Source organism: Pistacia vera, unplaced genomic scaffold (genome assembly GCF_008641045.1).
Source record: "Pistacia vera cultivar Batoury unplaced genomic scaffold, PisVer_v2 Contig59, whole genome shotgun sequence".
NCBI classification, from domain to species: domain Eukaryota; kingdom Viridiplantae; phylum Streptophyta; class Magnoliopsida; order Sapindales; family Anacardiaceae; genus Pistacia; species Pistacia vera.
Genome location: NW_022196434.1, coordinates 1,011,902 through 1,024,926, shown reverse-complemented (window position 1 = coordinate 1,024,926; position 13,025 = coordinate 1,011,902). Strand labels below are relative to the sequence as shown.

The window sequence follows — 13,025 nt, the reverse complement described above, 5'->3', positions numbered from 1 at the left end:
TCAAATTAGGAAAGTGATTTTCACATATCCTCTTTTCAATGTTTGTTAATATCAAATGGGCTACAAACATATAGAAATTTTTTTTTAATACCAATTGAAAAGCCTAGATTAATTATTAAAAATGATTTTGAGTAAGAGCTGATTGAAGAGCATTGGAGTAGTGCTATTGGTTTTCTGCTGTCTCTTCGCAAAGCGGAAGCTACTAAGTTTCAGTCTGCCTAAACTTTTGACGGTTGAAATTAAATGCTTAACGTCAACTAAGTGCTATAGCGATTCCATTTTCTGGGTGAAATTATCATTTCGGGCAATCATCGAATATAAATAAGAAAACCTGTCAGAGTATAACTTCAATTGACACTTGAATAATCTTCTTAAAAATATTTGTAAAAATATATCACTCAATAGCCTGACAAGTTTGAAATACAAAGTCATTTCTCTGCGTGGGAAGAACCGCATTTTGGTACATCACAGGATTACAAGATTAGATCCCTTAGGCCCCCAACCTCTTAAAACTGACAATTTCGCCCTTACACTTCAACTCCTCCCTCCTCAATCATTTCGGCAAACACACCACCCCTTCCAAAATGGCTGGATTTTTCCTCAACATCACACATCTCCACATTCAACAACTTTGTCACTAATCATAATTTATATGTATATGCATAAAATACATACATGCATGTCAAATTCATTACAATCCATATCCATGGTCCTATAATTCATCATACTTAAATCCATCCACATGCATGTCAAATTCATTCCCAAAATATAGAGATTTATATTTGAAAGGCTGCAATAAACCATGATTGTTAAATTGTGCATATACAGAATGAACTATCCAATGGAAACATGATTTTAATGCAAGTTATGCTATTCCACTCACAAAAAACTCTTTGCTCTGTGATTTTCTTAAGGTGAGAAAGATCAGACACGTAATTGTCATAAATGTTAAAATGGTATGTGATATGTAATTTGTTTTACTTATAAGTTATAACATAGAATAACAAAACATTATTCCGTTTTTAATAGATTATATAACGTGAAAAAAAAAATGATTTAAGATCAAGATAAATAAAGTTTGGAATTCATGATATAATTAAATAAAAGCAAAAATAACGTCAAAATATTGATTGACAAACAATTTAGTAGAGAACAACACTGATTATATATATAACCTATTGTATGAGTAATAATGCTTACAAATAAATAAATAATTAAGAAGGTAATAAATTTTAACATAAATTCAATTTAAATATGAATGATGATGTTGAACCCCCACCTATTATCTTATTAGACCCCATTTAATTTTTTTTTTCTTAATTACAACTTTATCATTTATAAGAAGAGTTATATACACAACCCACAAAAAATAAACCCCTTGTGTTGTTATTTCTAAAATCCTATTTTTTTGAATTGTTGAATTGTTGTTGATGCCCAATTTTTGTTTAGGTAAACCTAAAAAGTTCAAGATTACAATTCTAAGGGCTCAAAATCATCCAAGAAGGCCTCTTTTATTCATAAAGCCCATCGGGCACGATGATATAAAACAATGGGTTGTAGTAGTCACTAGCCAAAGAAGGCCCAAATAACATGATAAGAGGCTAGCTCAGTATTTCAAGTAAAAATTTGCCCTACCCTTCGGTCGACGACATTTAATTATAGTCCGCCCACTTCTCATGCTATCAGGCTCACGACAGGTTATATTAAAATTTGTCATATGCGCCTGGCAAACATATACATTTTTTGACATAATAACTTTAATTAAAACTCATTAATACATCATTTTAAGACCTACTTAGAATTAAGAATCTATTGAGGGTGAAGATAGGAAAGGCTTTGGCGGAATTTGCAAGGAATTGATGCTCCCCTCCAACATCTCCACTACTTTGCTCATTGTTGGCTGGTCTGATGGATTATTTTGTATGCACCACAAGCTCACTATTATCATCTTCCTTACACATTCTTTATCTTCTTCATTTGAAATGCTTTGCACTCTAAGTTCTTCATCTACTTCAAGAAGCTCGTAAATCCATTGTGAAAAATATATTTCACTGCTTTGATCAATCCCAACATTGTTAATTTGTCTTCCTCCAATCATTTTTAAAACCATCATTCCATAGCTATAGACGACCAACTTGTGAGAGATTGCTCCAAAGTTTCTACAAAATACTTTTGGAGGAATATAACCAATAGTTCCTCGTGCACTTGACATCGATACAATACTCTATTTCTTGGAACAAATTTTTGCAAGACCAAAATTAGAAATCTTTGGACAAAAATCTTCATCTAGGAGGATATTATGTGGCTTTATGTCAAAGTGCAAAATTCGTGTACTACAACCACGATGTAAGTACTCTAATCCTCGGGCTATGCCTACTGCAATTTGGGACAATGTTTCCTAATTCAATGGATTTTTGTCATCTATAAACTTCTCAAGAGATCCATTAGATACAAACTCGTAAATAAGAGCTCTTCTACGACCCTCGAAACAAAAACCTAAAAAAGTGACAATGTTGACATGGGAAGTCTTACAAATGCTAGTAACCTCATTAATAAAGTCTTCGCCATTACCTTTGGATTCAGTTAAGAGCGTCACCGCCACATTACGACCATCAAGTAGCCTTCCTTTGTAAACCCTTCCAAACCCTCCTTGTCCTATTTTATGCTTGAATGAATTGGTCATTTTCTTAATATCTGAATACCTATATCTTTTAGGAGCAAGGGATCCGTGGTTCTTTAAAAATACTTCAATGTTTTGGTACTCCTTAGTTTTCTTCCTCTAGAAAGCCATGAAATTATGCGGTGATGATTTTCTCCTGTAGCAAAAGGCTAGAACTATCAACATACCAATTCCAATGGTCGGTATAGCTGCAATTAATTGGAGAAAGGAATCATAAGATAAAAAAAGATAGCAAACGGTAAACAAAAATTTTGCATGGTTAGAATTAGAATGACACAAACAATACATAGGCGAACAAAGAATGAGAATCAACACGCTGGATAGTTACAAATTACATGAACGTTAAGATTAATTTGTATCCATTTTTTTTTTATAATATTTGCATGGATCTTATATATTATGACAAATTGTTAAGAAAAATTGTGTATTCTACAGTAAAATTTGATAAGCTTCCGAATAAGTATTTGCATATTCTTCTTCTGTCTGAAGAAATGATTCATCCAAACAAGGAGTCTATTAATATCAACACACAATGGAGCCCAAACAGTGGAGAGAATTTTAATTGTGAAATTTTCTAGGGTATGTTTGATTTAATTCAAGCCTTATCACAATTTTAGTATCTATCTCATATTTTAGAGTTTAATTAGAATTTGACAGTAATGCCAGAACAATTAACTCGTAAGATATCAATTGTTCCTGGAATCCTAGGAAGCATTAACCAAAGAATAAGAAGAAATTATCAAAGATATTTGTTTAAAAAGTTATGTTACCGAGTCCAAGGCCTAGCTTCAGTCTCAGTTTTCCATCTCCTGCAACAGAAATAGCAATAAGAATTGTGTTAATTACAATGAAATTAAACACCTTCTAATCTAGAGCTGTTACTTTCTTGGTGGGTGAATATTTATTACGATAAGGGTATTAGCAAACATACCCTAATTAAAAGATGGGCTTACCCAAAACCTTAATTTAAATTATGAGAGATGGTAAAATAATTTTTCATACCTTTTTATTTGCACACTGAAATTTTCCCTTGTAGTCAGTTTTACACTGACTCCTTCGTGAAAACACTCGAGACATTCTCCCGTTACTTTAATTCGAAGGCGGAACAACCCTGTATATACAGAAAGGAATTCGACACCTTACAGATTTGTCTTGAAGCTTAAGCAACGAGCAATTAGGATTGAGTCTCAGGAATTCAACATCACTTGAGACTTTTGGTAGCCAAGTTTTGTGTTGGACTCCTGATTGTGTTATTAAATTTTTGGGGACACTATCAAGGGGACATCTGAACTGGTAATGATAGAATGGTTCAACAGAGATAAAAGGAGTAATCTGCAAGGCTAAATTTGAAGTCAAAAAATTTGTCAAAGCTGCAAGTTGATTATTTCCTAGCGTGACCGTGTTATCCTGAGAGATGCTTATAATATCAAACCATGGCCAATCTTTCTCCAACTTAATCCTCGAAACTGTTTACTGCAGCGATCTACTCTCAAGAAGCCCCACTCAGAATACGTTCCATGTGGAAGGGAAAGCCTATACTTCCCAGAACCCACATGAAAAGGGGACATTTATGGTCGCATTTATGTTCATGGGACAAGGACAAAACTAAAGACTAAAGAAAATAATTAACAGAAGGCAATTGACACAGGACATTCCGAAATTCCCTAATTAAATTGTTCATTCATTAATATTATACTAATTTCGTCTTATTGTTTTTTCTTCTAAACGTACATGCATGTAGCTAGTCACTTAAATATTCAATGTCCTCTACAACACGCTGCATTGAATTAATCATCTTTGATTTACCATGACAATAGAGGTGAAAATCAGCTGAACTGTAAAGCAGTGGTAAAATGCAGAGGAACGAAAGGTACTGATAAAGTGCAGAGAAGAAAAAGGAAGAGTTTGAGAGAGAAAGTGTAATCTGTTTTTTGCGTTTTTTATTAACATAAATGGTAGCTTCAGTTTTTTCTTTATACAAGCTGCACTAACTAATAATAACCATCGTTTAACAAACTTAAAACAATATTAACAAACTCTAACTGTGATTAACAGAGTAACAGAATTAGTATCTGTTTTAACAAACTTATAAAATCCTAACATGACTGACGAAAAAAAGAAAAAGGTGAATTTCTTCTTAACTTATATTTGTTTAACTTTTGTATTACAATATTTTGTTACTAACAAATGAAAATGATATTATTTTTATTTCTACTATTTTTTAGTCTATCGTTTACATAATATAATTTCATACCTTTATGCATTGTTGACTACGAAATTTGTAGTTAAAGTCTTTGGAAACATATAGTAAACCCCTATCTAGTTTTATTAAGACATGCAACAGGAAATGCAAAAATTAAACAACATCGTGTGGGCCAACCTAGCTCAAACGATAAATGTTTAAAACAATTTATGTAACATTGTTTTAAAACTCTATTGGACCACTCGGTTCGATTGGGAACCGGACTGTTATCCAATCGAGTACATCCTAAACTCAGTTATAGTAATTAGACCGAATGACCTAGGTTGAACCAGAGGAACAATGCGAATTATCGGTTCAACCATCGGTTAGATCAGTGATGTCAGCATAACGTTAGCATCACATAATAAAATTTTAAAATTCTATAATTTTCCAAAATAATTCATCTTTGATTTGCACTTCAATTTATTTAATGTTATATTGTTATTTGATTTTGGATTTGGATGGAATTATTTTTGGAAATTTATTAGAATTTTAAAAAATTTATTAGCCATGCTGACATTATGTTGACGTCATCGGTCCAACGGCGACTAGGAATCGGCCCCTTGGGCAAGTCAAGGCCGGTAGATCTTAAACATATTTTGTGAGAGATGGAAGGAATTTTTTTTAGAAAAGAGTCACTGAAAGACTCAGTGACTAAATAACTTGAAAAACATTTTTGAACACTTTAAGTATCTATTTAAAAATAATTACACAAACCTCTTCAAAAATTTGTTGTTAAAGTCTTTCAAAAACTACAGGAAATAGAGAATTATATTAATTAACCCTAATTTACTTCTCTCTTGAAACTAAATTCTTTTGAATACCTTTTGACGGATCCCTCCTGTCCTAGTCAATAGTGTAGCCAGAATTTTTACTTATGGCTAGCCAGAATTTTACTTAGGGTGACAGGTATACATATTTATGCTCAAGGCACTATAAAAGATTGAATTAAAATATTGTATATTCAAATTACAAGAAAGCAGTTAATGGATAATTTTGTAAAACATTTTTGAACATTTTCAGTATACTATATAAAAATAAGAGCGCATTACACTTATAACTTTTTATACAACTTTAATGTACAACTTGCGATTGATCAGTTCGTAGAGGGTCTCTCTGCCCAAATGCAAATCAACTACTTGCGAGTTACCACCGGGGGTTGTAAAAAAGTTGAATGAAAAAGTTAAGTGTAATTTTATTGTAAAAATTATTTTTCTTTCAAAAATCAAGTTTTACTAAGTGTTGTATATGATTTGCATAAACTAAAGTATTGCTTTTCTTCAAAAATAAAAATTAATTGTCTAATATTTTAAATTCTGCATTCCATCAAAATATTCTGTCCTATGAACAGCTCGAATATTAGATATCAAAAGCATTAATTTCCTTCACTTTCCAACATAGTAAAACTTAATCATTAATTCCAAGTAACTTTAATACCGCTTCTAAATCTTCCAACTGACTAAAATCATCCACTGACCGTCTCACCGCCCAAAACATGTTTTCACAAACAATTTTTAATTCTAAATCTCAAGTCACCCAAAAGAAAACATTAATTCTAGTAAGTCAAATTTCTCAAGCCAATGCGTCACCCAGGGTGCATGGCTTCAAATCCATCACTAACATACGTGCTTACAAAACTTTTAGTAAAATATTTTAAGAACAAAATATAACTTCAATAAAAAATTCAAGGCCATCTTTTTATACTTAAAGCCTAGTTATAACACATTATACACATTTGAGAATTTAACAAAAAGAATAAAATTGTCACTAATGATTTCATTGACTGAATTTGTTTATATACAAAACTAGAGATCAAGGTAATCTAATACACGGTGTTTGCGGCAACACACACTCTTATAAAACTAAGTTCCTAAGAGCTCTGAATAACCCTCTCAACAGCCAAACATTGTTCTAAATCTCAAGCCACCCCAAAAGTTGTAAATGCACTAGCTAAATAAATCCCCATTAGACTTTTCTTGAGATTTAGAATTAATTAATTATTGAATTTAACATTTAGTGTGAGACAAGTCAGAATTTGGTCCAAGTCTTTCCAGTGAAATCTGCGCAAGACTTTCCTATCCAATTAAAAAAATGATTCCAACCAAACATGCTTTCATACAACTCTTAATAAAATGCGTTAGACGAGGCATTCATTCGTTACACGCGGATGACGAGTTCAGGAAGTTTACTAAATAGCTTCACTCGGTCGGGATGTTGGGATGATAGAATGGGTGAGGCACCTCAACTACACGTTGTCCACTCGTTCGCTACGGACGGATGAATGGGCGAGGCTTCCAACTTTGTTCTAAAAAGGGCTTGACCCGGGCTATTCCAAGTCTATACATCGATCGACCAGGCCTTCCAGGCGGTTGAGCATGGGATGCTTGGCAGACTCCTGAACCGAAAGGCTGAGTCGGTTGGGTGGATACGTGGCCCAGTGGACTTGTTGGGGTGTGAAGATCGGATGCGCGTCGGGCTCATTTCGGGAGGTACATGCTGAGTCGGCCGAAAAAGCGGGCGACTGAGCCGCAGCTTCCGACAGGGCTACGGTTTCCCAGGTGGTCCGGATAGCTGCCCAGTGTATGGTGGTGATCGATCCGTCTTTCGAGAGCGGGAAAACGAAGAGACCCCTGAAAACTGGCCAATCACAAACTGCCACATGTTTGCATTTTCTTTACAAAACTGAGGAACAGACGTTATCTTCCATTTGCGTTTGTTCGTGTTTTCGTCCAAAAATTTTTTTCTCTCTTTTTTCTTTTTGTCCCAGTTCTTGAGCGACGGTGGTCTTTCTGCAACTTCCGAGGTAAACATTTTTTTTCTTTAGGCCGATTTCTGCTTTGTTTTTGGTTTTGTTTGAAACTTTGGGAGGTAGAATGAAGGTTTTTTTAATTTTGAGTGGGTTTAACTGGACTTCCAAGTGTTTTGGTATTAGGATTTGGAGAATAGGGTAGATTTGAATTTTCTGGTGGATATCTGGGAAGTATCCGACAGTTTTGAGTATTTTCTGGGTTTTTTGGTCGGGATCAGGAAGACGAAGTCGTGTTTAGTATTGGTTCGGTGCGGTTTGTCTTACAGATGGTGAAAGAGTGAAGTGGATTGAATAGTTGGTCGGTTATCGTGTGAGTCATGGTGAGCAAGGGTAGTAGACTTAGTGCTAATAGAGGGTGAGTTGGTCACTTGGTCTGAGAGGAGAAAGTCTTGAATCGAGGTATGGGTCGATCGGTTGGAGGGGTCGATTGAGGATTAGGAGGGACCTTGTCATCGGGTAGGTCGACCGGTGCTGAAGGGCGATAGATTGCTGTGTGGAGTATCTTCCTTCGGTCGATCGCTCACTCAGGGCGAGTGGCTCTTTGACAGTTTTTGGAAATTTCAGAAGCAGAGAGTTGGTCGGCCGGTCTGGGCGATGGGCCGTCATGTCAGTGTTAGTGTATTGTGTGTTGCCCTAGAAACCATTCTGTTGCGGTTTAGCGATTTCTCTTGTATCTATATATATCATAAATAATAGAAGAAAGAGTTTTCAATTCATTATGTAAATTGCTTCCTTTATTCAGTCATGCATTTAAAATAAAGTATGTATATGAATGTCCAGATGATTCATAATAGGTAATGAATTATCGAAAAGGGTTCCCTACGGGAGCAAATAAATTTGGGCAACTATATGTACAGTAGGCTACCGGATGCTTCCGAAAGATATCATGAGTTGATATAAGTACGGATGACGATGATAGTCATGTCACTGGGGCATTGGTATGGATTAACGGTTGGTGAACTGTTTTTCGAATGTGACGAATAACGACAATCACTGGAAAAGCATGTAGTCAATGATTTATCGTTTGGTTATATCAGTGCACGATGTAGTCCTTTGACCTGAGACATTGTAGTCGGATCCGATATGGATGCGTATGGTTCATACGGTGTAAGTACGAGAATAATCATGTTTCGTACAATAAAGCCTATTGGTCAGCGTTCATATGCGAAAACGAACGATGGTCAAGAGGGGATCCATTGACTCGGAAATATAGGATCGAGAGTACCGTGACTCCATCCGGATTCGAGTTCTAGACGAACATCGTAAAGTCAGAAAACTGAATCTCTGGCCGAGTCTATTATAGTCATACAAAAGTAAGTTGTGATGACAAGTTCGGACATATGATCGACAATTCGGTAGAAGATCGAGTTTAGGATTTTGACGTTCCATGAATCCATACTCGATAGGTATCTCAATGGAGGGATTTTACCTGCATGGTACGTATGATCTGAAATGGGTTCGATGAAGTATTTCTCATCGTGGTTTAGGGACTTGGCACATTGCTAGATGTTACCATAGGTTGGGCCTCCGGAGGTTTTCGGATTCATCCAGAACCAGCTCACGGCTAATCCACGGTGGACCTACATGGTCACACCAATGCCTTGGGAGTTAGAGAGATGAGAGAGAGAAATGATTATCCGAAGAGGGGCTAGCACCTTCGAGGGTAATAATGGGATTTCTATAGTAATTAGTTAATAGAAAGCATTGTGACATTTTAAGGGTTAAAATGGTCAAGCAATAATTAATTATATTTAATTATTATATCTTAAAGTGTTAAGATTAATGAGATGAACAAAAATAACCTTTTAATAGTTAAAGGGTAAAAAGGGGTAAATTTTTGGGTTGTTAATGTAAACTAGTTTAGTTTACATGGGCCCTTGAATAATATTGATTATTCAAAGGGTAGCATATTAAATTCGTGGGGTCCCTTTATAAAATAAGATTTTATTGGGCTTGGAAGTGAAAAATAAATAATTACAATATTGCCCAAGTATATATAAGTGCAAAAGGTTGCATTTTTGTTCATTCTTGACTAGTTCATAGAAACACAAACAAGAAACTCTCTTCATAACCCACGGCCACTCTCTAATCTCTCAAGGTGGTGTTAAAGTGTGGAGGTTTCATCCCTTTGCAGCTAATCTTCATCAATCCAAAGCAAAGGAAAAGGTATAATTTCATTTCCATGCTTTGTATGAAAAACGGTTTTTGAATCCAATTTTTTTTATGCTTTCTTCTCCATTTCCACCACTCTTCATGCATACATGCTGTTCTTTCAGTTAGACACCGAATCAACAAGCTTGAGTGAGATTGGGGTGGGTGCTGGGGATGAGTATGAGCGTGCCCCTACCATAGTGATGATGCCTGAAGAGGGCGTCCCGATTTGGGTGCCGACCGGAGTTAGTGTAGCTGCCCCAGGTGCGAGTGAGGCTGGGCCGAGTGGCTCAGGCAGGCATGAGAGGAGTGGGGAAGACTCCGAAGGAGTTGATAGTCCATCTTCTTCCGGAAGTGGCTTTAAGGAAGAGCCGAGCCAACAAGGCAGCGGGATTTTGACTAGAGATTATCCGCCCGTGCTGAAAGATAGTGATGTGTGGCGCATCCGGACTTTGTATCACATTCCAAGTTCGGTTGATATCCGGATGCTGCGGTCGTACGAGCGGGTTGACTGGGAGGCAAAGGACTGGATCAGTGTTTATGAGAAGTGGTTTCATGACGGGCTGAGGTTGCCTGTGCCCCGCCTTGTCTGGGAGGTGCTGAACCACTTCATGATTGCCCCATCTCAACTCATGCCAAATGCTTGGAGACTGCTAATGGCTTTGGAAGACCTCTGTGTTCGGAACCAAGTGAGGTTCGGGCTGCACGAGCTGCTGTACTCGTACTTCTTGAAGGAGAACGATAAAGAAAAGGGTCGTTACTTGTTGAACTTGAGGCATGATCGGTCTCACTTGGTGACTGACCTACGGTCCAGTGATAAGAACTGGAAGGACTGATATTTCTACCTTAGGGGTCAAGCCGTATTTGGAGAGAAAGGACAGGGCGAGATCCCGATCGGCTGGCGAGCTACTGGTGAGAACTTAGTTGTTTCTTTCGTACTTTTGATTACTAAATCTTGATTGTGTTTTTTGTTTGCAGAGCTTGAGTTCAATCGGGCTGGGCAGAGCGGGGACGGCTTGGACGTAGCGACCCAGAGAGTGTTGGCCATCCCATTAGAGCAGAGGGATTGGTGAGTAGTGCTAGCAGAGTCTAACCTCAGGACTAGCATTCTTTGGGCTGGAGTAGAGGCGATTAAGAGAGGTACTCCCTTCCCCTCGCTGAAGCAGACTTGGGTGTGCTTCTGAGTTGATACTGTAACCATATCATTTTTGGTGAGTCCGAGCTGAACCCACTAACTGTTGGAGAGTTTGCACTTGCAGAGTCACTCATGAAGAAGTTGACCGTCCCGAGCGCGAGCGAATCTATTGCCCGATGCCGCGAGAAGAGGAGGAGGGAGTCTTTGGCCAGGGAAGATAAAGGAGTAGAAGATGTGCTAGCGACGCCACCGAGTCAGCAACTGCCAGGTCAGCAGCCTGCAGCTGGGGTCGGGTCGTCCTAGACCGCGGTTATGGATGAAGAGGCCGGAACGATTACTATCACGATTCCGATTAATGCGTCGACTTACTCTGATGCGACTAGCATGAGTAAGTTGGCCGATTCATTTTTGTTCCCGGCGGACGAGGTGCGGCTTAACCAGATGGGTGCAGTTGCAGCGGCTGATTGGGGGGTAGCCTGCGCCGTTCAGGTATTACAGTAGTGTTTGATGATTTTTGTTTCTGGATCTCGTTCTGATTGCAATGTTTTGTTGTACAGGTACTCACTAGCAGTCTTCACCTGAGGAAGTCTGTCGTGGCGCAGAAGAAGCGTATACAAGATTTGTCCAAGGCTAACACCAGCCTGCGCCAGAAGGAGATGGTGGCCCGGAAGGCCGAGCAAGAGTTTCAGCATCGTCTGAGAGATAGTGAGCGTGAGGTCGAGAGACTGAGGCATGAGTTGGCCGAGAGAACCGCAAAGGTCGAGTCTCTCAGGGAGCAGTGCATCTCCATTGCTGACGATGCTATCATTAAGGCCCGAGGTGAGCTCATGCTAGAGTTCAAGGAAGGACAGACCTCTCATTGGGATCCGGATGAAGACATCTTGCTCATGCAGGAGTTACTGGAAGAAGAAGGTAGTCATCCGGGGGGGCAGGACGACGAGCAGATGCCTGACCTCAGCCAGCCGAGGCCATTGGGTGTTGATGATGCAGGCGGTCAGGCTGCTGGGCCGAGCGTTGGCGGCGCAGACATGGTGACCGATTCGGCGATGGAGGATGAAGCTCATGCTGAGGATACTTAGCTTTTTTCTTTATTTATGTATTTTGGGGCCTGCGATGCCCTTTGTCTGGCGTGTGTGCCATTTTTTGTATTCTGAACTAGGCCGTTTGATGTTATATATATAATATTTGACCATTTTGACTTCTGATGCTGTCTCCTTGGATGAATGAACTGTTTTTTTTTTTTTTTTTTTTTTTTTTTTGTAGGTGCACTACGTTGAGTATGTTACTTTAGAGTGACCTATTGGCTAAGGCATGTAGGCCTTATGTTGGGCTGGGTTAGTGCTTCGCTTGTCAATGGTGTAAGGACCATTCATTCTGTCTGGTTGACTGAGTGTACATCACCTTGGATGAACGAAGTTGAACTTTAGTTCAGTTCTTGGGTCGGATCGGGCCGACTAGGTGGTGTGGATCATTAGTCGTGCTGAATTTCGTGGACCGTGTGGGGCCAATTTGAAGGTGCAACTCGCGAATTGGGTAGGGCTGATTGGAGGATGTCATTGTGAATCGAATAGGGTCGATTCGGCGATGTAAGTACGTTTGTTAGGCAGGGCCGTTATGAAGGTGTCCTCATGAATCGAGCAGGGTCGATTCGAAGGTGTATGTACGTTTATCGGATAGGGCCGATTTGAAGGCGAGCTCTATGAACAAAGGTTGGGGCGGGAAGAATGCTTGAATCAATCCATCTGACGGGAGAAAGATGAAATTTCATCCCCTTCGCTTAAAGGGGCTTTCAAAAGCTGTTTTCTAGAGATCAACTGGTCAATGAATCCCTTTCGACTCAGAAAGAAAGTCTTCCATTAGGCTATGCCGTATAAAGTAAACTACACCTATTCCGTCAAAGCTAAGAGCCCTAGGTTATCTAGCTCTGTATGTGGCATAACCAACTCTTAGGTTCTTATTAATATGTTTATCGGCATGGCCGATCTGGAGGTGTCAGTGTGGATCGAGC

The 13,025-nt window shown here is 38.5% G+C and overlaps 1 pseudogene; it reads right to left on the bottom strand.

The window, feature by feature from the left end:
* Positions 1–1,801: 1,801 nt before the first annotated feature.
* On the bottom strand, positions 1,802–2,773 carry LOC116109769 (annotated as a pseudogene).
* Between the last annotated feature and the right edge of the window lie 10,252 nt (positions 2,774–13,025).